The sequence below is a fragment of the Phoca vitulina genome, unplaced genomic scaffold (assembly GCF_004348235.1).
Source record: "Phoca vitulina isolate PV1807 unplaced genomic scaffold, GSC_HSeal_1.0 scaffold20, whole genome shotgun sequence".
NCBI lineage: Eukaryota > Metazoa > Chordata > Mammalia > Carnivora > Phocidae > Phoca > Phoca vitulina.
This window is the reverse complement of record NW_022589723.1, coordinates 34,799,866-34,826,480: the sequence shown is the minus strand read 5'-3', so window position 1 is coordinate 34,826,480 and position 26,615 is coordinate 34,799,866.

The following is a 26,615-nucleotide window of genomic DNA, read 5'->3' as shown; positions in this document are numbered from 1 at the left end:
CGTCTCACAGGAGCCCCTGGGAGCTCATCATCCACCATTTATCAAGCAGTTCCTCTGCAGAGGGCCTAGAGCTTCACTGTGGCCTTACTTTGCCCTCAGTGACACCTGCCAGGGAGGCTAGACTATTGCCCCCACCCCAGTTTCTCAGAGGAGGGAGCCAAGTCCCAGGAGGCCGGGAGGGGGATCTTGCTGGAGGTCACAGAGCTGGTAAGTGCTGGTGCTAGGATAGGGACCTGAAGATACCCTCACCCTCATTTCTGCAGCTCAAATTCCACAAAGGCTCCTGCCCTCCCACAACACCCCTGGGGTGAATTTTGTCACCCTGCTTTAAACACCCCTGACAACTCTCCTACAGCTCTTAGATCTGCCTCCACCACCCTTCCTTGAATTCCAGCCGCAGGTGGACTCGTGTAGTTCCGCCAGAGGGCAGACGCTGGGACTGGTCTGAGTCTGTCGACCCCGTGGGGGCCGGCACAAGGCTTGTGCCTAAAGAAGGCACTTAACACATAGTCCTGTTGACGGAATTACGAAGAATGTCCCAGAGGGCCACTGGAGAAACTTTGTACCTACCTGTCTGTTTTAGATGACCCCATTCTAAACACAGCTACTTATAAGTAGACAGAGGGGCTGCTACCAGCTGGGGCAACCCCAGAGACTGGTGACATTGCCCCAGTCTCCCTCCAGGCTTGGTGCCACGCTTCAGGAAAGGATGAGACAGGAGCTGAGCAGCCCAACACGGTCGACTTGAGGCAGCCCAAGTGAGCTCGGCAACAAGTGAGCCCATATACAGGCCCCTGCCCAAGGGAGAGGGAGCTGGTTGAGAAAGAGGGTGTGATGCTAACTGACTTTGCCACACCGCTGCCCTTGACCCCAGCCCCCCGACCGGGGCATCCAGCCCATGCAGCCCGAACCACAGATGGCAAATCAGCGGCATAAGGAGAGAGCCTGACACCCAGGCGGACCATTTTTGAACTCAGTCCTCCACCAAGCAACAAAATTATTTTCTGTAAAAACCATGAAATGCAATGAATAACACTATTACAGGTGCACTAGATATGCCCGTTGTCATTTCTTCAGAATTCTCCTTAATCACCCATGATTTCGAAAGCGTTACATACTTTTAATACGTCCAGACATTGTTTCAATTGCCTCTCTTCTGTTCTTCTCCCGTTTCTTTGCTGAGCTCTACTGATTTCAGGTCATTTCAGGCTGGTACAGGTGCCCACTTGAAATTTCTTTAAAATCTCAGAATGATTACGAACCAGTTGCCAGTTTCATAATACTACAAGACATTGCAAGTCACTCCAAGTTCCTACAGGACAAAAAAAGCACAACTATTTATACAATGGTGTTTAGACTTGCCCAGCGGCTTAAACTTTGATCCTTTGGTTACAGTCTGATATAATAATAATTTATGTATATAATTATCTGGTAACTCACAAGAGGGTTTTAATCAGACTAAAACCTCAGCAAAGGATACCATTTATTGATAAAAACCATTTTCTGGATTTTGTTCTTTTTAAAACAATTAAAAAATAAGTTTCCATTTGAAACACATTATTCAGATTCAGTTAACTATTTCAAGCATGAACTAAAATATGCACTCACTATGGGACATCTGGGTGGCTCAGTCGGTTAGGCGTCTGCCTTCAGCTCAGGTCATGATCCCAGGGTCCTGGGATCGAGCCCCGCATCGGGCTCCCTGCTCGGCGGGAAGCCTGCTTCTCCCTCTCCCACTCCCCCTGCTTGTGTTCCCTCTCTCGCTGTATCTCTCTCTGTCAAATAAATAAAATATTTGGAAAAAAAAAAAAGAAACAAACCTCAATTCCAGTGGTTACCCAGCATGGCTGCATTCAAGAAGTCAGGTTACAGGTCGCATCTTTACGATCATTATGCTATCACTGGCATCAAATCTACTTTGTTAAGATCAAGAACGCGTGCTACCACGGGGCAGGTGGGGACACAAACTGTAGCAAAGAGAAAGTAAATAATCCTGCCGCCTGACAAAACAACCCTCAAAACGAATGCACATGGGTGGGTCCTCATTTGGGGAGCCAACTCTGTAACTGGAAGTTCTCCAAATTAACATCGCCGTACAATAAAATGTGTATTAAAGGAGAGGTAATAAAACTGTCCTCATGGGAAGCTTATATGCTCAAACTTGTTATTACTGTCACGAAGCCCCACTTGCTTACACCTTAGGCCAAGGAAAGATTTTTTGCAGAGGAGAATTTTATCGCTGACATCGTTTATAATTGCCAGTGCGTAGTGGCGATCAAAGCAGACCGAATTTCGGTCAAACTTGTTGGTTTTTTTTGAACTCCTCTGCACCTGTTGATTCCCTGCACCAGAGGCCTGTGCCCATCACCCCACCCTTCGTACACAGGCCAGATACCCCCGCAGTCCCCGGAGATGTCTTTCAGGGCTGGCTCCCAGGACGTTCTATCCATCTCTCCTGCGCAGACGATGAGAATCACATGACTGACTATGTTGCCTTGTTGATTTGGCACCAGGAGCCACATTTATAGCTTACCGTGTAGGGCCTTATGGCATTTTAAGTTCTCCCCTCGGTGTCAATATAATGTCCCAGTTTTCAACTTATTGTTTAGAAGTTCTCAAAATGGCCCCCCTCCCCACCTAATGAACTGGCAGCATCCTACTCTTTAAATCTGGTCTTCGGATTTGGGTGGCGTTAGGTAGGGCACCAAACCACCGGTTTACCACAGTCCCCACCACTCCCTAAGCCTTGCCTCTGGGGCCTGCCTCCTTCATATCTACTTTCCACTTAGCCTCTGAAAGCATTTGAGTTTTCAATCCACGTATGTGTTCTCTTGTCAGCCAACTCAAGTCCAACTGAGAGGGGGCTCAGTCCCGCTTGGTCTGGAGAAGAGGTGCTATGATCTGGGAAGAGGGACACTGTGTATCCAGCACTGTGCCAGGCCCTTTGGTATCCTCTCATTCTTTTTTAAGAGTGTATTTTTAAGTCACCTCCACACCCAACGTGGGGCTCGAACTCACAACCCCAAGATCAAGAGTCATATGCTCTACTGACTGAGCCAGCCAGGCGCCCCAGCATCCTCTCATTGAACCCTGCAATAACCTGACGAGAAAAGCAGCAGCATCACTCTATAACTGAGGAGCCAGTGGCTCTGAGGGGTTCAGTGTCCCATCCCACGCCACAGAGCTTCTAGGTGGCAGCGCCAGGGTGGAAACCCAGGCGGGTCTGGAGGCTGCTCTGATCCTGGAGCGAGGGGGAAGCATGCTGGCGTTCTCCCCAGGGGAAAGGGGGACGCCCTAGCAAAGAGATGGCTTCTACGCCTCCTGCCCTCCCCCACTTCCTGGCTCCATACACAGCCCCCCGCCCCCCCAGCTACCCACCTGGAAGCCAGGCAATGCCCGCCCCGGGGCCACATTGCAGAGACCTGTGTAGTCTCTCAGACCCTGTCCTCAGAGCAACGTCTGCTGGGTTTCCTTCTCAGTGGTCACGGTCTTGAAATTCTTCATAATTTTTGAACAAGGGGCCATACCACCACCACTGAGACCAAGAAGTGACAGTGGCAAGATGGCCCAGCCACCACCAGGCTCCCCCACCCACCGTACCATTGGTGCCATGCGCCCAGAGGATACCTTGCACCCAGCAAAGGCTTCTGGGAGTCCCCACCCACAGACCCCAGCTCCCCCTTCCAGACACTTAGCGGCCAGAGTCCTTTGGCTTCACTGATACCCTAATCTGCCCGAGCTTTGCTCTGGACAGTCACTGAAGCAACCAGAGGTTGGTCTCTGCCACTGAGTGAGTCAGCAAATATTTATCAAGCCTGTGCTAGGAACTCTGACGGAGAATGAGTGGCTTTGCTGGATGGTCCAGTTTTCAAGTATTTTTAGTAATCGATACCCTAAAAGAAGGGGAAAGTAACATTTGCTGAGATTCTATTTCTCTCCCGGCCTGGTAGTCGGGAGGTAGACACAACAGTGAGGCCGTACAAACACAGCCCTTGAAGCCAGAGACTTTGGGGTTTGAATCCCAGCACCACCCCAGCTAGCCCTGTGCCGTTATGCAAACCACTCTCCTCTCTCGGCCTCAGTTTCTCCTTTACAACACAACAATACTCCCCCCTGCCCAGCTCATAGGGCTTTTTAAGGATGAAATGAGCTAATGTATAACAAAGAGCTTTGTTGACTGTGCAAATGTTAGATTGTTCTTTCAATAAACATTTATTAAGCATTTACTCTGAGCCAAAGCCTGAGTTAGGCGTCAGAGTCTCTCAAATGTAAACGTCCTGGGCTCCCTGGGACTCATTCTTTTTTTCTTTTCCAACTAAGGTGATATTCACATGACATAAAATTAACCGTTTGAAAGAGAACAGATGAGTAGCACTTAGTGCATTCACAATATTGTGAACCAACAAGTTGGTTGGAAACCGTGAAAAGACTGTACCCACTGAACATCACCCTCTTTTTGGGGTGTGTTTTCCCTCACTATCATGTCGTCCTTCTTTGGAGCTGATTTCCTGGGTTTGATAATAGCCTAATGTCCCTCTGGTCACCTGTGATGCCAAGCCAACCCCCGGATCCAACCTCAAGCTTGGCAAGTTGAGACCCACTTTCCTCTGCCCGCGCTGGGGAAACCAGAGCCCCGAGCCTGCCACTGTTAATGACGCCAGGGCTGGATGAGCAGGTAATCACTGTGTATTTCAGTAAATCACCTCTCATAAAGGAGTGATCATGTTTGTTCGTGTGTCCTTCTTTCCTGGAATCAACTCCCTGTCTGCCAACCTTGCCTCTTCCCAGCAGCCTGTGCGCTTGGCGAATGTCTGCCTGGTCAAGCTGGGGGAGAGTCAGGTGCAGGGGGAGGGGGCGGCGTTTGGGCAAATATTGGACTTGGCCACACTTGCTGTCCATATCAGGAGCCCGATTGGCGTTATTGATTGACAGATGTGGGGACCAACTGTTTGGAGAGCTGAGCCCCCTCGGATTGGGGTAGGTGTTTCGGCAAACAGCCCTAATACTGGGCAAACAGGCCTGTTGGAAGAAGTGCCTGGCATGTTAGCAGAGCAAACCAAGCGCTGAGCAAACAGCTTAAAAGAATGTGGCCACCTCCATGTAACCTCAACCGAGGTATTGATCCCACCGGAGGCGGGAGAGGGGCTGAGCTGGGAACAGAGAGATACACACCCCGGCAGAATGTAAATGTTATCTTTAAGCTGCGGCTGTCAGGGCCCTAATGGGCATCTGTTTGGAATTTGTCTTCTTGCAAATCTTTAAATCCAGGTCAGGGCCACGCACAGAATTCAATAACAACTTTTCAGAGAGATCCGGGCCTGGGACTGATCTCATTTTTCCTAAGGCCCCCTGGGACTTTCTGTTCCTCCTGGAGATAGCAGCCTCAGATGGAAACTTTCTAGGTGCAAGGCCCAAGCTAGACAGAGGCAAGTCTTCTGAACATGAGTCAGAGGAGAAGAAAGTCTGAAATCCAGGTGCTTTCTTTGATCCCAGAGCTGTCTGTACAAGAGAGCTTGTCGGTGGAAAGAATCCCAGAATCGGGGCCGAGGAACCCAGTCCCGCTGCAGCTGTTGGCTCCACTTGGCTGGCCTTCCGTCCCTCACCTCCTTGGGCCTCGGCTTCTGCCTCTTCCAAGTGGAGCGCACAGACCCTGCCGGGCATATGCGAAGGCTCAGGCTCACGAAAGCTCACTCGGCACGGGAGTACGTTCTGTAGCCAGAAAATGCCACCCCTGGGTCAGCAGTTGGGCAGTTTGCTGGGATGCCCCTTCTGGGCCCAAGGCCCTCTGACATTACCACGTGGCAGCGGCGTGGACCACGGCCACGGCTATCCACCGTCGTTCCAGGCAAGCGACTGGACCTTGGAAGATGGAGAGGGGAGGGAATATGTGATGTTTGCAAATTCCTTGAAAAGTCTAAAAACCATGCTTGCTCGCCTTTTGGTATTTCTGGAAAAGAACAGAGTGAACCGTACTTGCTCCTCAGCTTTCCAAATGAGGTAAGAGGGCCGTGGTTGGAGAGCACCCTTGGTCTACAACTTCTCCTCAAGAAAAGCCACAGGAAAAATAAGACCTTCTCCCTTGGCCTCCCGCCCCCTTCCCCAGCCTGGCCTGGTCCCCTGCTCGTGCCGGTAGAGGTCAGGCAGAGGATGTAGTAACTCAGCCATGCAGTCCCCCCCCCAAACAAGGAGGGGACAAACCCATGCTGAGTGCTGGCCCATTCGGAAGACCGATTCCTGTCTCCACCAGGGGCCCTGAGCAGTGAGGGTATCACAGGCTATTCGTTGGCACTGCAACTTATAAGAATAGAGAGAGTATATAAACCATTTTGGTCATCTCTGACTTTTGGTGTCTGGTTTCCAGTGATAAGAAGAATCAAAGAAAGCTGTGGCTCAAAGAAGGAGCATTCCCAATTTTAATGGATCTTTAAACAGGCACCGAATGGAAGGATGTCGGCGAGTGGTTAAGAGCATGGGCTATAATCATAGAGCGTGGGATAGAAATCCCAGTCCTGCCACTTGCTAGCTGCGTGAGTGTGAGCAAGTTACCTGCGTTCTTTGAGCTTCAACACCCCTCCCTGTAGAATGGAAATAATAGTACAAGGGATTGTTATAAGGATGAAACGGGCTACTCTGTCTCGGCCCTTCAGTGCTGCCCTTCACCCAGGGTAAGCCCTCAGTAAATAGTAAGGACTCATTATTATCTCTGTGACATGGGCAGGACGGACCCTAGCATGAGCTGTCATTGCCATTATGAGACTGTGGGAGATGCTCCTGTCCCCAGTGAGGAAGTCCACCAGCCTGGCCTGGAAAACCTACCATCAGACTGAGGTCAGCATGGAGGTTTTGCCATGAAGTAGAGAAAGGCGTGGCCCCTGAGAGTTCCTCAGGCTGACTTCCTCCATAGACACTTCAAGACTCTCTGTTCCTGCAGGCTGGACTCCAGGCAGTGAGAAGGCTCCCCATCCCAGAGATGGTCTGTTGCCCTCTGCTTACAGATGGGGCAGAGGAAGCCCCAGGACAGGGAGGGACTTGCCCAAGGTTGCACGGTAGGTCAGATGGGGAGCGAGCAAGTCACCTGTGACGCTAAAGAAATGGGCAGAGGAGGCTGGGTCTTCCGAGGCAGAACCACTGACAAGTGAAAGCCGGCCTTCAAAGAGAAGGAGGTAGTGACCTACTTCACCCCCAGTCCCCAGAAAGTTATTAATCCATTAGGGCTCTGCTACTGCAATTAGAAACAGCTAGGTAAATTGTACCTGTGGTGACACGCTTGCTCTCAACCTCACGATTAACAAACACACCCTCGATGGAACGGCTATCTCAACAAAGAGCGTCTCAAAACCGTCCGCTCTGGGGACAGGAGAGTAAACATGAGGACGCACTGACCTAGGGTCAATCGAAGAGGGTGGTTAAGGAGAGAGAACTATTTCCCCAATCCGCACGGCCTAACATCTGGACAAATGCAGACTATCCCCTCCCCCCCTTAAGGAAAAGGCTCTTAGCCAGGGTCCTGCATTTGGCCTGAGTCCCCCACGGCTGTCCCGCCTCCTGGGCCTCCAGGTGGCCCACTGATCTCACCGCCCCACAGAGCACAAGCAGAGCACCCCCACCTCCCTGGCTCTCCCCTCAGCTCCAAGGGACAGTGACGCGGAGGCTCACAGTCATGAACCAAAAAGAGTAAAAAGGGAAAAGGAGGAAACTCGTTCAATAAAACCACTGCTTTTTTCAAGGGTCAGGAGAGGATGCCCTCAGTGGCCTGAAGGCAAGAAAATAGGGCACATGCGCACCGCCACCGCCTCCCCTGGTCACTCTTGGTTCCAGACCCAGCCCCCACGGCTGTCAGACCACCTCCCCCTTTCCTGCAAGCGAAGATGGGGCCGCTCTGCAGACCTGGAGGAGATTCTGTCTGGGGCCGGAGTAGGTGCCGCACCTGCTGCTGGACCAGGCTTCCCAGGTGGAATGCACGGGAGGCAGGAGCCTGGTGGGCATGAACTTGGTAAGGGGTTTCTGGGGGCCTCAGCTCAGAGTGGCTCAGAGTGCGCCTCTAACCCTTCCTGAATCCACACTGGAGCCCAGGAGCCCAAGAAACCCCTTTATCAAAAGCTCCTGCTTTGTCTTATCCGCTGAGATTCCCCACCCCCCACCCCCTCCCCCCACTCCCTGCACTTGAAAGGCTAAGTCATGAGGCAGTGAAAGGACTGGCCCCCATTCTGCTGCCATGAGGTCTCCCCACCCATGCCACGCTCCCGATGCTGCTGGAAATGCAGGCCCTCAGGACAGGGGAAGCCGTTCCCTCCCGGGCTCCTGCTTTCTCACCCCATTGCTAGGCTCATAATTACCAACTGCTTACAGGGAAGACAATGAGACTGAGTCCCCTGATAGAAGAGTTCATTATTACAAGGTGGGGAAAGGGGGAGTTGTATGCTGACCCCATGCACCTGGGCCCGTGGTAATTAGCACTGTTTTGGAAACACCCAGGTTGGAGTAGTGTTCGCACTGGAGAAGCACCAGCTGATTACAATGATAATGTGAACGACACAGCCTCGCTGATGAATCATGGAATACGCTGAGGGGCCCTGAGAAAGCTCCATTACGGGTCCGCCCCGCGAAGGCTCCTCCACGTGGTACCCAGATGTGGCGCATTATGCTAAGATCACAGTCCTCTCCTAAACCGCTGGGTCTTCCACAGAGACTTTACAGGTCCTTCAGAACCTTGAACTCTGAAATGAGTAAATGAGTAAACACAAATATGCACCAGACCGCAACTGGCCTCCTGGGCAGTCACTGAGGCCCCGAGGTCAGAAGGGGCCCCCACGTGGTTTCATGCACAGCTGTCACTCCCTTGACATAATTTCTGAACAGGGGCCCCCAGCATTTTCATTTTGCACAGGGACCTGAAATTATGTCACCAGTCTTGCTCTGAACTCAAAGAAAAAAACAAGACGATGCTAATAGAAAGTGAGACTCAGGAATCCATATGTCAACCCACTTCGCCCTCATTTGAGTCAAAGTGCCCTGTTCTTTTAAAATTCTGAGGAAGAGAAAGTCTGAGCTGCAGAACTTTTTTTTTTAGGAAAGGGTTTTATTACATGAGAACCCCTGTATGAGTAGGCCTGACCCTGTCCTCGCCTCTCAACCAGTCCCTGCTGAAAAAGCACCTTTCTGACCTGCTGTGTCTGCAATCAGGTTGGGGAGAGTCCCAGCTCAGCCCTGAGACAGCAGAAAGATTGGAGTCCTTGCCCCAGGTAGCCACTTCAGAAAGGGAAATGGGATTGAGAAGGGATGAGGAGGGGAGGTGGGCAAAGTCAGCCATTCCCAGCCCGCTTCTCAGTTGTTTGAAAATATTTGCCCAGAGAGGGTCTCTATGGCAAGTACAAGTTTCAGAAACTCTGGATCAAATAATATTCTGAACTACAGGACTTGTCAGAACCTTTAAAAAAAATGACTCTCCAACACCACTGACAGGGCTTCCCAAGCTTATTTGACTCCATGGATCTAACAACCCAGTTGCTTAGGGGAGTGTTCACTATCAGGCCCATGGAACCTGAACTTCAGGGCCTCCCACCTGCCTAGGTCATTGTAAGGCTCTGGAAATATGCTAACAAAATGTTCACCGATTATATTGATCCACCCCACAATGTAACGTTTTCAGAATGTTTGTGTAACATTTACAGAAGAAAGATACTGCCCTATATCCATATCCTTAAAGAGAGTCCCTAAAATTCTGTGACTTTTGGACCCCACAAAATGTGCATCCTCCTCTGCACCCATCCCCGCACCTGGAGGCCCCACCCCTACATCATGCCAAACATCTTAAAATGTACTCGCATCCCCGTTTAATATAATTTATAAACTAAGAATGGAGTCGGAGATAGCATAATGTCATTTGTTTAGCAGACTTTTAATTAAACATTCTTTCATATTGGTTTTGCTCTGTTGCAAGGAATGTTAATTTTGGAGGCAACGTTTACAATTTCCATGTCGTCGTGATCACTTTCTTAGACCCTGGGGATGCTTGAGGTCCCTGAGCACCAGGTCTGGACAGCAAAATGCACCAAACGGGTGCCGCGCTTGCCGGCCTCTACAGTTCGAGAAACGCTACGCCAGGTTATTTGCATGGGCGTCTCCGCTTCCGGGGAAACGTCTATCTGATGTCTAATTCAGACTAAAGAGAGATCGGAGTGGTGGGGAGAGAAAGAGTCTGGGTTATGGAAATTGAACTTTTAGTATTGTCGAGAAACAGCGGGTTTCCTTGAACTAGGTTAACAAGGGGTTATCTAATGAGACCTGAGGGGCTGCTTTAATTTAGGACAAGATTGTTGTGCAATTAGCTTATCAACTCTGTATATGTAAATGAAGGCTTTTAAAGTCCTTGCAAACGGCTCCTGCTCTTAAGTAATTGAACTGTTTCCCTGGATGCTCTTCACTCTCCCCTGCTTGGACACTTCTTCTTTTAATTAAGCATTAGTGTGCAAAGCGCTGTGCCTAAGGGTTGGAATGTGAGTAAGAGCCCGTCCCTGCCCTCCATCTGCCTGTTGTCTAATTAGGAGTCAGCCACCTTTCCCTACAGAGGGCCGGATAGCAAATATCTTCGGCTTTGCAGACAACCTCTGTTCCAAGAACCCAGCTCTACCCTTCTGGCATTAAAGGAGCCAGAGACCATGTGCAGATGAATGAGTGCGACCGTGTTCTAATAAACCTTTACTTACAAGAACTACCCGGGCTACAGTGTGCCGACCCCGGGTCTAGTGAGAGAGACAAATGTATAATTTACTATGTGAAGGTATAAACCCAGGTCTGTGCTAGCCAAGGGCTGTGGAGTGCAGAGGGAGGGAGGAAGCAATTGGTTGCCAAAGGGAAGACAGAGGCTTCCCCAATGAGGTGTCTGAGCTTATGGACACCTTGCCTTTTGGTTGAGCCCATTATGCTTCCCCAGCTGCTTTGTTCTTACCTGATTTTCCTCCCCAACAAGACTGGAGCTTCTGAGGTCTGGTGTTTTCTTGTATCATTCGTGGGGCTGAGCTAAAATGGGTGCATACGTCCTGCCTACAAATTCTGAGTCAGCATCCAGACAAATAAGGTTAATGTTGTAAAGAGCGAAACACTGACTCCAGGCTCCCCTGCCCCCCCCCCCCCATATAACCATTTCTTGTTTGGGAAACCACCTTGCCTTTGAGGGGAATTAAACAATGTAATCTCCTGCACGCACCCGTACCCTCTGTTCTGACTCCTTTATTGTTCTTCCAGACACTTTCTCTTTGCATTTCCAATATCCAAATGCCGTGTAGTTTATTGTGACTTGTTTGCTCAAGGCTGGGCAAATAAAAGAACAAAGGAGGCTGTGAGCATCAGCAGGGCCTTTGCTATCACCTGCTCTCATCCTGAGCTTAGCAGCCTTCAGCACCCCATCCCCTAAACAGGCTGTGGGCCAAGGTTACTTGAGATGCAGGGCTATAAAGATTGGACAGGAGACAAGGCGCTTTCTGAAAGGACTCCTGATAGCTTATCTCTAACTCCACCAGGAACTGGGTAATGATGACACACTGGCAAGAGTAGCAGGTAAATGAATTACTCACCCCGGAAAATGGATGGAGCTGATAACAAGAAGACCTAGGGATTTTCGAGTCAGAGGACTCACCAAGAGATAGATCTTAGGGGCGTTAGCCCCTGCAGCAGCTCCATTAGCCTGTCTCCAAAGCCTCTCCAAATTCATATGGAATCTACGTGTGAGTGCATCATACTGGCCGGGTTACAGGACCATACTCTGAATCCCCCACTGCCTGGTTATTCCTGGTATCCCCCCAGTGGGAGGCAAGGCTCATGAATCCCCCCAACACGTGTATGACTCTCCAGGAAGCTAGAGGGAGTCAAACCAGAGAACATTGGATCCAAAATGTAACCCCTCTCAGTATATCCAATGCAGTTAGCACCTGCAAGCACCCTGCTCCGCCCTAACCAGTTAGAGACCCCAGCTGCAGTTTTCTCATCTGCAAATGAGAAACTATCTCTGAGCCGCCACACCCCACCCCCACCTTCTCACCCAGCACAGCTCCTGACTGAAGGGGAGTCCCTCTGTGGTCTAACCCCAGGCAGGACGATCAGCATTCTGCAGAGAAATCTCATGCCTGGATTACCCTCCTGCTTCGTCTTCCCCTACCCAGGGCTTACCCAGCCTTCAAGCTCTGGCTCCAGGCTGCCTCTTCCAGGAAGCCTTCCCCCATCAACCGAGCTCTGCCAGCCACCACCCCCCCGCCCTAGAGCCTCTACCCTGCTTTCAGACAGGCTCACACAAAGTCAAATTTAATAACACCCTGTCCAATCTTGCAGTCTCAGTACTCCACATGTGTTCATTATCTCCCCAGAGTGTGTAAGTTCCTTGGCTGGAAACCATGCCTTCACTTTTAACCCCCTAAGCTCATTGCACAAGGCTAGACAAACAGCAGGTGATACAAATTGCTGTTGCTGATATAAATTCCAAGGATATAAAAAGGGTGCAAGCCCGGCTGCCTCCTCTTTTAAAAGGAGACAGAGCCATAGTAGCAATCAATACCTGTGAGCCATTACATATCTGAGAAAAACTGGCCACCTTCGTGATCTCAGTTAATCAGCAACCCAGGGTGAGGAGTGGGATCACGCCCACAATGCAGATGTGGACACGGAGGGCCGGTGAGAGTCTTTGATTTGCCTGAGAGCACAACTAGTAAGGGGCAGAGTCGTGATTCGAGCCCAGGTCTTAGGACACCAAGCCCCCCCTCCTTTTTTTTTCCCATCATATGGTCTGTGAGCCTTAAAAGCCAATAGCCAGTCCAAGGGGTGGCTGACAGCTTTGCTAAAGAGAAAACTGCAACCATCGGAAAATCCGTCACTCGTTTATACGGAGATGCAGGGACCACAGAGAAGGTAAGTTTCCACCGGACCTCGAAGAAGCCATGGAATTTGGACAAAAAGAGAGGCAGGAGAGAAAAGGTGCATGAAGGGGAGCAAGCAAACGGCACTGGGGGCAGATGGGGTGGAGGGGGGAGTGTGAGCAGAAGGCAGAGTCTGAGGAGAGTAATATCGGGCCAAACTAGAAGGGAGTCTTAAGCCTCAAGCAGGAGATTGTGAAGACAGTGTAAGCAGAGATGGGGGCAGGGGGATGTTTGTGAGACCCCCCTCCAGCCGTCCCGCCGCAGGACTCCACGAGAGGCCAGACGGGGATGGAAAGCAAATAAGAATAAGTCAAGGCCGGTCCAAGTTCCCAAGCCAGAGAGACTACTAAAATGTAGGTGTCATTAATCGACATGGGGGGGGGGGCGAAAATGCCACTGATTTAAACTGGGAAGGAAACGGGCAGTATCACACAATGTCAAATTTAATAATATCCTGTCGCTGCGCACTATCTCATTATCCCACACATGTTCATTATCTCCCCAGATTGTGTGCTAGCTGGCTTTTGGAAACTATGTCTTCTTTTTTAGCCTATGCAGCTCCTCATGCAGGGCTGAGCAGAGAGCAGGGGCCCGAGAAGTACCAGAGGCTGTAAATTTCAATGTCATGAACGGGGGCCTGAACCCCAGGGTCAGTGCAGAGGCATTTCAGAGAGACAGACATCCACACAGTATTTTCTTAAAAGTATTTTTGTAGTAGCAGCTAGATGTGTCCAACAATGCCCAATGACAAAACACTGCCCCTTGAGGTAGAGAGCGTCCTGTCACTCAAGGTATCCAAGCAGAAACCAGACAATCGTCAGAGGCTCCATGGAAGGAATCCCTGCCTTGGGGGGGGGGGGGGGACCAGACAGAACAGCTCATACAGCCCCGCTCCATCTCTCAGACGCTATGGTTCTAAAATGCTGTGAATTCGATCTCCCGTTTCCTTGGCATGTCCCATTCAGAAATAGCCAGACTGACTTAAAAAAAGAAAGCTCCATGCCTCTTTCTATTTCTTTCAAACCCTTTAAATGTCAAGTTCCAGACCACTGTTCTGCCTTGCCGGGCGGTTGGATACCAAACCCATGAGTGCTGGGTTTAGAATAGCATGCCTGGCGTGGCCGGAGGGGGGGGTCTGACTTCATGCATTCCTAATGCACGTCTATTTTTACCGCCATGAGACACAACGCCTCCCTTCGCTGTTCACATCAATATCACACAGGGACGTTGACACAGGGCCATCTGTCCCCGCAGACGTGTTCTTTTGGGAGGGAAGGCAGAGAGAACCGGAGAGAAATAGATATGCATTTTTGTTCTAAGTCTGAAAATTGATTTGGGATATGAGAGCTCCCAGACTTGAGCTGGCCAGAGATGCCTTTTGCCAATCCATGTTGGGAATAGAGCATCTTATTTTTTTCACCTTCTGAAGTTTAGTGCCGTCTGTCAGTCCACCCACACACTCATTCATTCATTCACTCCCTCATTCATTTGCCTGAGGCGTGTCAGCTCTGGGCCACACATCGTTTCACCATGCTGGACTCTTCCGGAAGCCCCTGATGCAAGAGGGCACGGAGGTGAGGAGGAATCATGACTGGGAGGGTGAGCAGATGAGGCAAGTCCTTTCTGAGCACCTCCACTACATCCAGGGCTGTGCCCAAACTGAAGTCTGGCCAGGCGGAGCTTTCCCCCCAAAACAAGAGTCGCTGCACTGAAGCACAAGATGAGGCCAGACTTGGGAGCCAAAGAAGGAAGGATGTCCTGTGTGCCTGAGCAAAGCCAAAGTAGGGGCTCGAGATCAGTGTAGCTATGGACCCCAAAACCCGCCCTGAGTCAGCTCTTCTGGAAGAGCCCCACACTCTAGGGGAGTAGATGTAGGAATTAATCTAAAGAGCTGGGGCACCTGGGTGGCTCAGTCTTTTGAGCATCCCACTCTTGATTTCAGCTCAGGTCATGATCTTGGGGTGGTGGGATTGGGCCCCGTGTCAGGCTCTGCCCTCAGCACAGAGTCTGCTGGAGATTCTCTCCCTCTCCCCCTCCCTCTCAAATAAGTAAATCAATCTTTAAAAAAATACATTAAAGAGCCACACTGGAAGCCTGTCCATCTGGGGCTTGTTATGGACTCTGCTTCCCAAAGTCTTTGAGGGCCCACTGCACTTTCCTATCCCCCTCCTCTGATAACACATCCACTTTTCCTGCTCCCCCATCCCTATTGGTCCTGATGGACCTGTCAATCATGCGACTCCACCTTCTCTAGGTAATGGTGCAGTCCAGGCCCCCACTAATCAGATTACCCCTCTGAAACTTCCTGCAGTGATTAATTCAGGGAGGCACAAATGATTCTGACATGGCCAACCACAGGCAGTCCTAGGGCTTTTCTGCCAGAACTAACAAGGAAAATGACCTCTCTCAATTGCTATTGTTAGTTTGAGAGAATATGAATCTGAAACTGCCAGTCGCCATTTTGCCTGCTCCTTGGAAAGGACCCATGCAAAGGACAAAGCCAGTCAGAGACCACACAAGCCAAGAAGAAGAAGAAGAGAGACAGTCATGATGCCTTCAAACAACCCCTGGTTCTACCAGGCAGAAGCCAACCCCTGGACTGCCCATTTATGAGAGCCAATACTTTCTTTTTTCCCCCTTTCCTCAAACTAATTTTGATTTGAACCCTATCCTCCAGCCCTCTCCTGGATTTCTGAATTTTTTACATGCCAACAAATTGCACAGAAGAAATGGATAAATTCTTAGAAACATACAATCTTCCAAGACCGAATCAGGAAGAAACAGAAAATCCGAACAGGTCAATCACTAATAATGAAACTGAATCAGTAGGTACAACACTCCCAACAAACAAAAGTCCAGGACCAGATGGCTGCACAGGTAAATTCTACCAAACATTCAAAGAAGAGTTAATTCCTATCCTTCGCAAACTATTACAAAAAATTGAAGGGGAAGGAATGCTTCCAAGCTCATTCTACAAGGCCAGCATTACTGTGATACCTAAACCAGACAAAGATACTACAAAAAAAAAGAAAAGAAAATTACAAGCCAATATCCCTAGGTGCAAAAATCCTTAACAAAATATTAGCTAACGAAGTTCAACAATACATGAAAAGGATCATACACCATGATTAAGTGGGATTTATTCTAGAGATGCAAGGATGGTTCAATATCTAAGTCAACATGATAAAGCACAGTAACAAAATTAAAGATAAAAATCATATGATCATCTCAATAAATGCCAAAAAAGCATTTGACAAAATTCAACATCCATTCATGATAAAAACTCTTAAGAAAGTAAGTATAGAGGGAAGTACCTTAATACAATAAAGGCCCGGTGTAACAGACTCACAGCTAACATCATACTCAGTGGTGAAAAGCTGAAAGCTTTTCCCCTAAGGTCAGGAGCAAGACAAGGATGCCCACTCTCACCACTTTTATTCAACATAATACTGAAACTCCTAGCCACAGCAATCAGACAAGAAAAAGAAATAAAAGTCATCCAAACTGGAAAGAAAGAAGTAAAACTGTCACTATTCAAGATGACATGATACCATATGTAGAAAACCATAAAACCTCCACTCAAAAACTATTAGAACTAATAAATTAATTCAGTAAAGTTTTAGGATACAAAATCAATATACAGAGAAATCCGCTGTGTTTCTATACATTAATAACAAACAATCAGAAAGAGCAAATAAGACAGCAATCCCATTTACAGTTACATCAAAAAGAATAGAATATCTAGGGGATGCCTGGGTGGCTCAGTTGGTTAAGCATCTATCTTCAGTTCAGGTCATGATCCCAGAGTCCCAGGATCAAGGCCCACATCAGGCTCCCTCCTCAGCAGGGAGTCTGCTTCTCCTTCTGCTCCTCACCCCACTCGTGTTCTCTCTCTCTCAAATAAATAAATAATATCTTCTGAAAAAATAAAATTTAATTGAAAAAAAGAATATCTAGGAATAAATTCAACCAAGAAGGTGAAAGACCTGTACCCTGCAAACTATAAGGCAGAGATGAAAGAAACTGAAAATGACACAAATGGAAAGATATTCTATGCTCATGGACTGGAAAAATTAATGTTGTTAAAATGTCCATACTACATACAGCAATCTACAGATTTAATACAATCTCTATGAAAATTCCAATAGCATTTTCCACAGAACTAGAAATAGTTCTTATCCTAAAATTTGTATGGAACCGTAAAAGACCCCAAATAGCCAAAGCAATCCTGAGAAAGAAAAACAAAGCTAGAGGTATCGTACGCCCAGATTTCAAACTATACTACAAAGCTATAGTAATCAAAACAGTATGGTACTGGCACAAAACCAGGTACATAGATCAATGGAGCAGAAATAAACCCACACTTACATGGAACCAAGGAGGCAAGAATCTACCACAGGGAAATGACAGTCTCTTCAATAAATTGTGTTGAAACAACTGGACAGCTAATTCTGAAAGAATGAACCTGGACCACTTTTTTACACCACATACAATAACAAACTCAAAATGGATTAAAGACTTAAGTATAAGACCTGAAACTGTAAGCTCTTAGAAGAAAACATGGGCAGTAGGGTCTTTGACATTGGTCTTAGGGATATTTTTTTGGATCTGTCTCCTCAGGCAAGGACCACAAAAGCAAAAATAAAACAATGGGACTACATTAAATTAAAAGAGCTTCTGCACAGTGAAGGAAACCATCAACAAAACAAAAAGCAATCTAAGTAATGGGAAAAGATATTTGCAAATGACATTATCTGAGAAGGGGTTAACATCCAAGATATATGAAGAACTCATAAAACTCAATATCAAGAAAACAATTTGATTAAAAAATGGGCAGAGGACCTGAATGAACATTTTTTCAAAGAAGACATATAGATGGCCAACGGGGACATTGGAATATTACTCGGCCATAAACAAGAATGAGTTCTTGCCATTTCCAACAATATGGATGGGTCTAGAGGGTGTTATGTGAAGTGAAATAAGTCCAGCAGAAAAAGACAAATACCATCTGATTTCACTTATATGTGGAATCTAAAACAAAAACAAAACAAATGAAGAAACAAAACAGAAACAGACTCATAGAGAACGAAAGGATGGTTGCCAGAGGGGAGGCGGATGGGGGGATGAACAAAATAGGTGAAGGGGATTAAGAAGTACAAACTCTCAGCTACAAAGTAAATAACACATGGATATAATACACAGCATAAAGAATATAGCCAATAATATTTTAACAACTTTGGGGCACCTGGGTGGCTCAGTTGGTTAACCATCTGCCTTCAGCTCAGGTCATGATCTCAGGGTCCTGAGATCGAGCCCCACATTGGGCTGCCTGCTCAGTGGGGAGTCTACTTCTCCCTCTCCCTCAGCCTGTCTCCCCTCCCTTCCCCGCTTGTGCACTCTCTCTCTGAAATAAATAACATCTTAAAAAAATATATTGTACCGGGGCGCCTGGGTGGCTCAGTCGTTAAGCGTCTGCCTTCGGCTCAGGTCATGATCCCAGAGTCCTGGGATCGAGCCCCGCATCAGGCTCCCTGCTCTGCGGGAAGTCTGCTTCTCCCTCTCCCACTCCCCCTGCTTGTGTTACCTCTCTCGCTGTGCCTCTCTCTGTCAAATAAATAAATAAAATCTTTAAAAAAAAAAAAAAAAAAATATATTGTAGCAACTTTGCCTGGTGACAGATGGTAACTAGACTCACTGTGGTGACCATTTCTTAATGTGTATACATATCAAATACACTATCTTGTATACCTGAAACTAACATAATATTGTATGTCAATTATTCTTCAATTGAAAAAAAGAAAATACCACAAAAAAATAATTTATAAATAAAAAGGAAAAATCCTTGGCCAGAGCAATTCAATTTCCCATGGTCCAGAACATCCAAGTGGCCCCCGTATCTGGGGATTGCTAAAGGACTCTGAATAAAACAGACATCTGGCTCCAGCAGTTCATTTTCTTAAAGATTGGAGTGAGCAGAGAAATGACACTGCAGAAATCTATTTTACAGACAAAGATTGGAAAAAAATAAGAGAAAATGAATTTCTGTCACTTCAATCGACAAATTGAAGCTCTTCAGTGGCCTGGTTAAATGCAATTGCACGTCTGGCAGCGGATCATGCAGCCAGGTCAGGGTAGCAGAACTCCCCTCTGGAGGAGGGGTCAGCTCGTGCCCGGGGTCTCCAGGCGCTTGCTGGCCCCGGCCAGGGTCTAGGGTGCTCTGATTCACCATAGACAGTACTCTGGGGAAATCCTTTGGAAATGCTGGATGCTGGTGCAGACGATCTTCTCCCAACAGCATTGAGGGGAGTCAGACCCCATTCTAGGGCCTATGACAAGGGGAATCCACTCACCTCTCTATCTACTACCCAGATGGAGAAGTGGTCAGACAAATCATAACCAACTCCATCATAGATGTATAAATACTGACTCTCTAAACGCACACGATCAAAACTTGTACAAGCACATTCTATGATGCGGCAACTTCCCTCTGGGGTTGTATGAGTTATCTCTCACTGTGGAACAAACTGCCTCAAAAGGTGGTGGCTTAGAACAACAACAGACATCCATTGGGTCCACTTCTGTGGGCCAGGAACTTAGCAGCATCACGGCATGCTTCTGGCTGACATGAGTTTTCAGTCAAGATGTCAGCTGGGATTCAGTCATCCGAAGGCTTGACTGAGGCCGGAGAGACCCACGTGCAAGGTGGCTCACTCAGCCGGAGAGCGAGTCAGTGCCAGGTGCTGACAGGAAGCCCACTTCTCACCACACAGACCTGGAGCCTGAGGACTGGCTGAGCATCCTCACAACATGGCAGCTGTCAGCCCCCAGAGTGAGGGAGTGATCCAGGAGCACTCCTGTTTGGAATCTCATCTATGACCTCGCCTTTCCGCGGTATCCTCCCGGGTATGCAGGCCCGCTCTATGCGGTGTGGGAGGGCACAAATTCCAGGAGGTGGGAAACACTGGGCTACCCTGCAGGCTGGCAGCTACCCGGGCCTCCATCCCGCAGAACTTCTCACTGGGATCTGAGGCTGACATGCAAGGATTTCACTGTGGTGAAACACAGGGAGGCAGGGAATGGGAGCTCTCCAAGCAGAGGGCGTGACATGGAGGACACATCCCCCTCTCTGACGGAGTAGTGTGCAGCAGGTAAAAGAATTAAATGTACTCATGGCCACATGGGTGCATCTGAAAACATGGTGCCATGTAAAAAAAACAAAAAACAGAAAACAAAACGTGAACTACAGAATGAGTTCTCTCGTACCGTCCCATTTACAACAGTTAACGATATGCACATAAAACAACAAAGCGCAATATGCAGGAACACATACAAATAACAAGATACATGTTAAACCTATTGGAATGGCTGCCCGTGGGGGCGGGATGGGAATGGAGAAGAGGAATTGGGATCACAGGGAATACATAAGTAAACATATAGGGCCTTCTGGAGACCTGTAATACTGGAGTGCCATGACCTGGGGAATGAATTAGCTCAACCCCTCTGGCACCTGACATCCACACACCCTTGTCCAAGGAAACAGACCCTCCCCCTACAGCTGGGTCTCCTGCAGAGACACCATCAACCACACAGCTCCCTTTGGAGTAGATGATTTGTTATTTCTTAGTGGCGGTGATGGTGGGTCGTTGGTTTGATTTTGCAGCCAAACCTGTGTCTCCAACCCACCTTCTCTCTAGAATTCCAGACTCCCTTGCTACCTACCTGGGCATTGCACAAACTGAATTCATCAGCCCTCCTATACCGTCTCTCTTGGAAGAAGCTCCACTGTCCACTCAGCCATTCCACCGGAAATCGTATTTCGTCCATCCCTCTGCCCTTCCTCTCAGCCCCACGTCTCAGGACACCCTGAGCTTAAGAGAGCAAGCCCTCCTGTCTGCAAATGGGAGCATGAATGATACTTGCCTCTGTATCCACGAAGACACGTTCAGTGGCAAGTAACAAACAGCGTGAAGTGCTTCAAGCAAAACCTAGCAATGTCACCAGGCCCTGATTTCTTTCTTTTTTTTTTTTTTTTTTTAAGATTTTATTTATTTGAGAGAGAGAGAAAGAGAGCACGAGTCGGGGGCAGAGGGAGAGGGAGAAGCAGACTCCCTGCTGAGCAGGGAGCCTGACCCCGGGCCCAATCCCAGGACCCTGGGATCATGACCTGAGTTGAAGGCAGACGTGTAAATGACTGAGCCACCCAGGCGCCCCACCAGGTCCTGATTTTTATCTTTAGATTCAGCGCTGCCCTCCACCTTAGGGAGGCATCATCTAGCCACAGCTCCCAGGGAGACTCTCCTTCCAGGGTCACAAGCTGAAGTAGAAACTCCTGGTCCTACATCCGGTCAGCTTCACATCCTTGAGGAAAAGGTAAGAACTTATCCCCAGGCATCACTGGCTCTCCTTGGGTCCTGTGACCATCCCTGATCCAAACACCATGGCCAGGGAAATGCTGTGAGGGGCCGGGCACGTGTCACACCTTTGCACTGGGGGCAGAGTGACCTATAGAAGCACAAGGATGAAGGTTGCTGGGGGTGATGGGGGGTCCCCCAGGGGAATCAGGACACAGTGACCAGATGAAGGGCAAATGGAACTGGTTGGCTCTATAGCTGATGACCATGACTTCCTTATGGAGTGTCATGAGCGTACAGTAAGATTATGTGCCCGGCACAGAGAATATTCTCAGAAAATGTAGTTATCACCAGCACCTGCATCAGCATCACCATTATTAACTTTTGGGGAAGCACTTGAGCAGATTGATATTTTAAAAGGCAAGAAATTCCAAACATTAACAGCACCAGGTAATGTAGACCCTTATAACCCTCAAGAGTTCTTAGCAACTTTAGAGAACGGTCAGTGCGTACCACCCATGATTTTTACCTTGCTTCCATAAATAAAAAGCTATTACATGTCACAAATTTCTAATGAGTACATAGAGAGCGCATCCCCATTTTAAATTTAAAACATTCTTAATCCAAGTCTCTAGGAGAGGAAATATTCCAGTTTGTGGGAATTCCTGCACTCTTCCAGTTGGTTCCACAGATGCAACCCCAGGTTTTTACCCAGGGTCTTATCTCATTCTTCAAATCTCTTCGATGTCAAATCTTCCCACCTCAACTAAAACGTGAGCTCCTAGAGAGTGGAGAGCCTGTCTACACTTCCCCGAGTCCCCTCTAACAGCGTCTTAGGGTGAAGACTCTGAGCTGGCCGGCCGGCCGTCTGACTCACAGTGCAGCCTGGATCCTGGTAGCTGGCAGAACTCCCGTCTGTCTGCGCGGCCCACACACCCCCAGCCCCGCTGCCAACCCGGGCTTAGGCCCCAGCCGTTAGAGACTCCATTTGTGCCATTAACAGGAACGTCAGCAACAGCTGCCGGCAGCAGGTGCAAAGCCCAACAGAGCCCGGCTCTGGACAGAAATCTTTTGCTCATTCAAGCCAGCTGTAGAGACAGTGAAGACAAGTGGGAGGGGGAACCGTTCTTTCTGAAAGGCAAGACAGGACAGGGAAAGTTTGGTCCGGGCCGTTTTCATCATTGACTCAATCAGTCAGATGGGCCAGCTGGTTGGCCATCCAGTCACACGGAGCCAAATGCCCCTCGTCGTGGGGACTGGGATTGTCCCACCTGCTCCTCTCACTTCCAAGAGCCCTGGCCCTACCTCCAAACCCAGACTTCCCTCCTTCCTGGGGAGGGGAGGAGACAAGTGGGAGAGAAGAAAAGGGACCAGCATTTAGAGCCTCCAGCCACGCATGGACTAGCCAAATCCCCGGCACCTGGAGCTTTCAGACACTCAGAAGCTCAGCCTCCAGCCCAGACCTCCTGAGTCAGCATCTGCAGAGTAACAGTCTCCCCCAGGGGATTCATGTGCACATGCAAGTCTGAGAAGTACTGGTTGGGAGACTCAGGCATTCATTCAATCATTCAGAAATTTTTTTACGACGCATCTGTGATGTATCTGGCGCTGTCGTAGGCACTGGGGGGCGGGGGGCGGGTACATCAGTGACGAGAGAGAACATCCCAGCTCTTGTGGAGCTTGCTTCCTCTTGGAGAGAAACACACAACAAATATGATGAACACATAAAACAGTATGCTAGTGGGTGACAACTTCTAAGGAGAAAAACTTCTAAGGACAGAGCCCGTGGGGGAGGGGGGGAAGGGCAGGTGTAAAACAGAAGCTTCCCTGAGAGGTGGCCTGGGAGTGAGGCCAAGGGGAGGGCCGGAGCGGGGAGGCCCCACAGCCCCAGGTTGCCCAGGACAGAGGGAATTCCTGGGGCATAGGACTTCCAGTTTGACACCCAAGACAATCCACTGCAAATAGGAACAGTTGGTGACCGTGGAAGGGGAGCAAGGGTAGGTAGTAGGTGAGCCCAGGAGAGGGGACACCATCCTGGGGCTTCGTCATTCATGGTGTGGTTCTCTACCCAGAGGCATCAAGTCACCTGCGGGAGTTGGGGCGGGGGGGGGGGTTAGAAATGCAGAGGCTCAGGCCCCACCCCAGACCTCCTCAATCAAAATCCACAATCTCATCAGGTCCCCGGGGGGTCCTGGTGCATATAAGCTCCTTCCAGACCTTTGTGAGAGCTTCGACACTTCCTCTGAGCAAGACGGGAGACCACACAGATGGCATGATCTAATGCTTAACAGGCTGCTGGCTTGAAAAGAGATGGAGAGCAGAGGGGGCCAGTAAGGAGGGCCTGCGATAACCCCGCCGAGCAAGGAGAGTGGCTGCAGGCCAGGCTGGCTCTGACCGAGGCCGTGAAAGCCGTCGGGTTTTAGATAGAGTTCTAAAGGGGAGCAGGGGGTAGAAACCAAGTCTCAGAGGAGGTAAATCCATGAGATGCTTTCTACAGCTTGCTTTCTCTTAACCCCACCTTCCTTGTATTTCTTGCACAAATCTCCTTCCTTCCACCAACATTTCTGGGGGCCTGGTTTATGGCAGTCCCCATGCTGAAGGAGTGCGACCCAGTTGCTGAGACCAGCCATTTGCAGGCGCATCTCTCTGACCAAGCAAACCCCAGGGGCTCCAGGAGTCCAGGGTAAGAACCATTCCATCTGGGTGGGGGCGGGGGTTCAGGGAAAGGGTCCCCCGAAGGCCTCATCCTCCCAGCAAAGCTAAATCTCAAGGAGTCTGAGGAGAAGGATGTTGCAGAGGCCTCCCCACCCCCCAGGTCATTCCCCCTAAAGGCGAATAGGGTCAGTATGCACACCCCAGGCCCGCTATTTATACGGGCTCTGTTCAGAGCTCGGGTGCGTGTGCACTAAGGTGTCGACTGGGCGTGGGATGGAGTCGGGGTGGGATGAGATGTTCTCTCTCTTTCTGGTGCAAAATTCCAAGGATTCTGACGATTTTGAATAGGAACCTGCCTTCGGGTCATTATGGAGATACGTGCGTCCAGATAGGCAGAGAAACCTATTTTATTTAACAGCTCATTAGTGTGAGTTATGACTTTTTAATATTTAGACATATGGTCGGTGGCCTCCATCTGTGCTCTTGCCCTGGGCCTCACAAACGTTCTGGCCAGGCCTGAAGCAGAGTGCGGACCCGGCACTTCTCCTGGGAATGTTCCTCTCCTCCCCCACCTTTTCTACCTGAACCTGAAATGCATACAAGACCCACGTGGAGATCTTCTGTCCTTTTTTTTTTTTTTTTTGCCTGCTCTTTATCCTATCCCTTCAGCTGATACCTGAAGCCTTCTTTTCTGGAAGAAATTATTTCTCTGTGGTTTAGGTGGGGCTGAGCTCCTAGACTGTTGGAAAGACTGTCTCCTTATGATGGCAAGACAAGCCAGCCCAGAGAGAAGAAAGCATCACCAGGGTATGATGTGGGAGGGAGACAGAGCCCAAGGAATCCTTTGCCGGCTCCTGGATCCAGCCATGCCTGATCCTAGCCCACCTTTACACTTTACAATTACCTAAGCCTTTTTTTGAGTAAGCTGGTTGGAGCTGGATTTCTGTTACTAGCAACTCAAAGAGCCTTTACAGTAATTCCAATTCACAGAATCATAGGTGTCAAAGCCTGCAGAGGCCTTAGAAACCACTTGATCGACTTCTACTCTTCCACATGTAACAAATCTGACACTCAGGAAGGAGAAATGGTCTGTGCTTTTCACACAGTGAATTGGGGCCAGAGCTGAGACTGAAACACAGATCTCCTTGCTCCTGGGCCATGATCCCATGTTTCCTCTTTATGTCACCTTCCCCAGCCCGCGCAGACCAGACCTGCACCCCACCCTCCCCTCCATGTCCCCACGCACCTCTGGTTCTTGTCCGGCTTTTGTATTATCACTTCACCGGCCCCGGTGGGTGCTGATCCAAACTGAACCGGTAAACCCCTTGACAGAAGGACGCCCGCCTCCCCTCATCGTGAAGTCCCGCTGGGCTGAGCCCCACTCCTGGCACATGACAGGGGCTGAACCAGCCCTGCTAACCTACCAGCCAGAGGCCTTGATGCCCGGTTGGCTAAATCGAGCCCGCTTTTCCAGCCAATGCGCCCTCTCAGAGTGAATGTTTCTCGAAGGCCAGGCGTTTTTTACCCAGCAGGCTATTTCCTGGGCCATTAGCAGGAGCTGCAACCAGAGGCGGGAAGGCTATGTTGCTTTTTTTCTCCATTTACTTTTGTTTTCAATTTGCTGCCCGTGGAGGACTTTTCCCCCCTCCCTTCTTTAACAGCCCAAGTTGCTAAATTGCACATCGACAGCAACTCCTGTGAGTTTAGTCCTTAAGTGTTACATTTCTGTAACAGATACTCCACACGCGGCACTTATCTGCGGGAGGGGGCTGGAGAGGCACACTAAAATTACATTTCCATTTCGGTTCCTATGTTTTTAAGCTGTTATTTTAGCATTTCTGACTAGTTCACAGTTGACACCTACTGATGGAAAATTAAATGAAACTTGGCCAAGAACGAGCCTCCCTCTCCTCCCCAGGCTGAGAACTAGCTCCTTTTTATAACGAGCCGCAGCTGTGGAGGGCAGAAAGCCGCCCCGATTTGGAAATGCGAGATCAGCTCCACAGCCCCAGCTCTGCACTTCCCCAGCCCTTGGACCCCGGAGTGAATCACTGAGCCTTCTGACCCTCATTTGTCTCATCTGTAAAATGGGAATCGTACCTACAGAAGCCAGAGTTATTGTGAGGTTTTAGATTATGTAAAAATACCGGGCCATCCACAGACAACTTGAAAACTGTACCGTGAAAATTCTTGGCACGTAGTAGGTGCTCAGTAAATGTTAGTTATTTCTTGGTCTTAGTCCTTTTAGCCATTTGATATCCTTTGGATCAGTTTATAGTGGTTAACTATGCGATTTAATATGAGAATTACCGGATAATATTCCCTCCCAGTTAACAGATCAGGCCACGCCCCCAAATAGAGGCTACACCAAGGCCATGGGGTCAATCTCAGTTAAACCCTTCCAGCAACACCCTATTGTCCTGGGGATCAGGCTGACACTCCAGGACACCACGTGTGGTGTGAAGCAGCTCCCGCCTTCCTCTTCCCCTCCGGCCATATCCCCACCTGGAACCTTTGGTAATGTACTTCTATCTGCCCGATAGACCCTTCCCCTGGCTAAGTCTTCTTCAAACAGCCAGAGTTTCCCAGATCCTGCCTCTGGGCTCCCACCGTGCCCTGTGCCTTCCCCTTCGGGCCACCGTCAATGGTCTTGTCCCCCTAGACTGTGAGCCAGGAGGGCCCAGACTGTATTCTGTTTATCTTT